We start from the raw sequence: 4,869 nt of genomic DNA, 5'->3' as shown, positions 1-4,869 counted from the left end.
ATAAACACGCTGTGGTACAGCAGTTAGGATCCAAGGTCTGCGATGGGGCAGCTTTTCCTGCGGAGCAAAAGTTTACTCATCTATGCTTGTCTCGGATCACATTAGTGCTGAAATGATACGTTAAAAGTGTTTTTTCTGTTTACTTTTGAGTAAAAACAGAAGAAAACATTAATTGAAAATACTCTTTTTTTTTAATAAATAAAACAAATGAATGTTTAACCAAAAAGCTAAAAAAAAAAAAGGAGCAAAACCAAAGCAAAAATTAGCTACAAAAGTTGATAAAGGAAGAACGTTGTCATGGCAACTGCATCAACATGAATGCAAACTGTGATTAGGCAAATATTTACAGAAACATTTAATGATTTTAGGAAGTAGTTTCAAATAAATACATTGGCTTTTTTCCTGCTTGCTCTTGACGAAGGCGGATGCTTCCCCCCTGCTTTACGCTTTATCCTGTGAACCCTATCGAAGCCTCTCTTTATATCTCTTTATATCTTCCGTATTGTAAATTATGGATCTGGTCAGCTGGTCTCTCAACGCAATTGATAAAATTTTCTCGACAAGAAGACAGGGTAAAGGAGAGCCCTCTTGCCCTGACGGGACACTTGTAGGCTGCACAATGGACTCCTGGGAGCTGTGGAAGATTGTATGTCTATCCATATTGTTGGTTGAGGATGTAGAAGACACATACATAATTGGATTAATGGTAACAGGATTTCTGCTTTTTGGAGGTGATTACCTGGCCTGTCGACAAATGCCTCCTCATGCATAAATGTATTATGATGTCATCAGTATGTTGCTGTTTCTGTGAGGTCTTTTTATTTTTATTTTAACTCTCACTGTGTCCCATCTAGGACACAGTGCAAGATGTGCTTTTTTTAATACCTCCCCTCCTCTCGTGTTTCTTTTTTCTTATCTAAACAAAAAGGACAGCGCCTCCTGAAGGTTGCAGCCTCAGACATCTCAGTCTCCCCATGTCTGTTTGCTTATGTTTTCTCGGACGGGCTGTACTGAAATGTTATTTCGTTGTGCCTCGGTGCAATGACAATAAAACTGATTCTGATTCTTTTTAGAACCACAGTTAATCAAATAGATTATTATTATTATTAACCAAATGACCAGAGCTGAAAAAAAAAACAAGAGGCAAAATGTGAAAAGTGTTCATTTGTAGTGATTACTACACTAAAATACAAATGTTACAGCTTGAAAACTTTGTTTTTTTACTGTTAACATTGTAAAACATAACTAATGTGCACCTTTGTGGCATTGTTAGGGTTTTAACAAAAAATAACTAATGTGCACCTTTGTGGCATTGTTAGGGTTTTAACAAAAAATAGACACACTCATATAATCTTATGCAACTAGTCAGGACTTTAGTTGCCCTATCAATCTCCACAAAGAATGAAGGCTGCAGGGCAGAAAGCTGAGACACTCCAAGCTGCAGCAGGCCAGGTGTCTGCTCCTCGTCACACTGAGCTGTGTGTAAATGTTGCAGTGAGATTAGAGACAGGGAAAATGTTGACGCTAAACACAAACTGACTGATGGGAGTCTGTGAAATGGACGAGTGAGTGTAAAACACAGCATCATTCTGGATGTGCAGAGTGACACCAGATAGAGCAGAAACGGAGACGATCTCTGTCAGGCTGCAAGTTAGAAAGCAAGTTGTCTTTGAAGTTGCCCTGCAAATATGAAATAATTTGGAATTTGTGTTCATATTTATTAAAGTGCATCCACTGCGGACTGTGTTGCTTTAAAAGTCTTAACGATTTGTAAGCAAAGTCAGACATTTTTAATCAGTTACACCACAAAATTCTCTAGTTTTACTCTGATTCACTCTCAAAGCAGTCCACTCACGGCAAACTTTCACTTCCACTAAACATGACAGAGGGTTAAGTGAATCTTCTTTTAGGCAAGCTCGTTATGAATCTTGCAGAAACACCGTGAAACGAATCAGACTTTTCTCTGACAAGAAGGAAGTGGGCATTTCCTGACAACGCTCTGCTCACATCAGGGACAACGTCAGGAGAAAAGAACGGAGGATTAATAATCAGCTAGCAGTCATGCTTCCAAAGTTATCCATCTCTGCCTGATAAACTAGTTCACAAAAAATGTTAACAGGGAGATGCTTAAATATTAACTCATGAGGCTCAAACTTGCATGTTTAAAGTTACAAATGCAAAAATCCATATTGGACAATAATGCTTATTTTCTATCTCATAACCACACACGACCAGCGAGTGGTTGATTTATATTTTTTCAACAAAAGACAAAAAAGACGTGGATAATTTTTTTTACATCTATTTCTACATGCGAGCTATAAATTGGAAGTCGTCCTCCTCTGAGTCTGCATGTCACCTACCTCACAGCCAAATCACTGCTGACAGATTCATGCCATCTTTGCCTCCCATTTATGGCTGCTGCCGCGTCCAGTTTGTGTCATTGTACTGAGCGTAGAATACATTTCTGCAGGCCACTGAGCCCACATCCCTTTATACTGGACCTGGGTATCTGGTGCCATTATGAGCCATTTGCAAAGACCAGAACTAAAGAACAGTTTTTTTTTATAAAGAAGCCTTTTGTCCACTTTGGATCCCCGATGAGCAGCTTGATGGAAGTCAGCCAGAAAGAGTTCACTCCGTCTGGATTAGCTGATCAACAGAACATTTAGTTCTGAATTCTTTAAGAATTTAATACCTTAATCAAACTATTTTACATTCAGTGATAAAACTTTGCTGGTTTTGAGCAGCTGTTTTATTCAAATGTAACGTAACTCAGTGCGTGTGTTTTTTTTTTAAAATGATAATCAAAAAACAAAGTGTGCAGGAAACATATATTTTGTACCTTTTTTCCTTAAAAGGTAATCATTGCAAAGTCATGAAGATCAGTAAAAAAAAAAAAAAAATCATAAAGTGTGAAACAAAATGAACAACATGTATGTTCTCATTTTGATGTTATCGTCTTCTTAAATTCTAAATGTATAAGAAATAATACCGTGAAAAGCTACCAATTACATGTGTACCCACAGAAACAGCCAGTATGACTGAAAGTATATCAAAGATATTTGGAACTGAGAAGTCCAACAATTTTTAATGCATCTGTATGTATTTATGATAAGATTTGTTGAGGAAAGTACACAGATAGAACAAGACAACTTTAAAACCTTTTTTCTTTTCCTTCATGTTTAGCAGCAGATCCCCTCTAATATGTTCACCTAAATGTTATTTCCTCGGTTCTATGCTTTGATTTAGCCATATTTAACAGAGTACATCCAGTCTAATGTAGGTGCTTTGTTTACGTTGAGTGCATACCCACATTTCAGAGTTGCGTATCATCACATCTGGAACTGCTCCATTTGGTATAGATTGGAGATATACCATAGTTTATAGTGTGAAATTAGTATCTGTATTTTATTTTCTAGCATGTTCACCAATGAGCAAGTTAAAACAAGCAGCAAAAAACTGGACCTTTTATAAGAAAATGGATCATTTTAGATAGAAAAGACCTCAAGACCTTTACACAAAGCAAAAAAAATTTTTTAAAAATACATTACATTAATTCATTTCCCATTACAACAATGTTAAACTTCCACTATTTTATTTCCACAGTATAATTTCTGTTATCACCTAATTTTATAGCGTACACCTAACTGTTCCAGCTGCTTTGATTTTATTTGAATTAAACAGCTGTTAGCATCATATAAAGTGCTTGTTGTGTTATAAACCTGACGCAGATTGCGTTGAAGCAGTCTGGTGAAACTGGACCTGAACCAGTCTGGTGAAACTGGACCTCATCTGGGTCGACCTCGTGACGTCATCCCCACTCAGACGCTTCTAGAACATGTTACACTTAAACTTCTCCGCGGGTGTCTGCTGTTTACAGCCCCGTAATGTCCGATATTTAATAAAACTTTAAAACGTGTCACCTTCTATTTTAAAGGGCGTGCGCGTGATAAACGATGTGCGAAACCAACACCGTCTGTCCGGTCAGAAAAGTTCGCGCAAAGTTTTAAAACTTCTTCTACTGTCTCGTCTGCGCGGATGAACCTGACTGTCCCCCCCCCCCCCCCCGCCGCAGCGTTTCGAGTAATAACAATGCAATAAACATGAAGAGACACTTGGTGAAATAATAAATATTATTATTGTTACTATCGTGGCACCACCACATCTTTTAACAGACTGGATGTTCGGAACAACCATGTTCGGGACTCGCGCCAGCCCAGCGACATGGTGCAAATAAATGATCCACTAAGGCAGACATTAATCTAATAAAGACATCCTACCTGCACTCCAACTGCTCAAAAAACACGAGTGGCACGCTTCCGTGCGTGGACGGACACCCACTTGGCACCCCGGGGTTATGAATAGCACAGAGACGTTTTGTGAAGCGCTGCCACGTACAGGACGCTACTGGAGGCGGTTACCGTAAAACATCAAATACATGCGCAGATTAATTTTTATATACATTTTCTCTTGTGTTGCGTTAAAGTGCCTCATGTAAACTACAGCGTTTGAAATTTGATTGTTGCTTAAAAATTAGAGTTCGAAAATCCAATTTTTTTTCTAAATAAATGCTCAGTAATAATTCTAGCTGATTAAATATATATATTAAATTTTATCCTTTTTTTTTTTTTTGCACTACTTGCAAAATGTGATTCTCTTATTTGACTGTAAAGTGGTGAGACCAGCTATGATGTATGGTCTGGAGACAGCGGCGTGGACAAAAAGACAGGAGACAGAACAGGAAGTGGCAGAAATGAAGATGTTGAGGTTCTCCTTAGGAGTGACAAGGCTGGATAAGATTAGGAATGAGATCATCAGAGGTACAGCACAGGTTGAACAACTGGGAGATAAAGTTCTAGAGGCCAGACT

The 4,869-nt window shown here is 38.1% G+C and overlaps 1 protein-coding gene across 2 annotated transcripts in view; it reads right to left on the bottom strand.

Annotated features, from left to right (window-relative positions):
* The window catches only part of LOC119420473 (prolyl 4-hydroxylase subunit alpha-2), a 23,013-nt gene extending 18,651 nt beyond the window's left edge, over positions 1 to 4,362 (bottom strand). For both annotated transcript variants that reach the window (XM_037687871.1, XM_037687870.1), the window contains exon 1: positions 4,281 to 4,362. The gene's annotated coding sequence lies outside the window, so the exon portion shown is untranslated. The remainder of the gene's footprint in view (positions 1 to 4,280) is intronic.
* Positions 4,363 to 4,869: the final 507 nt, after the last annotated feature.

Source organism: Nematolebias whitei, chromosome 14, assembly GCF_014905685.2.
Source record: "Nematolebias whitei isolate Nwh7 chromosome 14, NemWhi1, whole genome shotgun sequence".
NCBI classification, from domain to species: Eukaryota; Metazoa; Chordata; class Actinopteri; order Cyprinodontiformes; family Rivulidae; genus Nematolebias; species Nematolebias whitei.
Note: the sequence above shows the minus strand (reverse complement) of the source record. Positions and strands in the feature narration are given on the sequence as shown.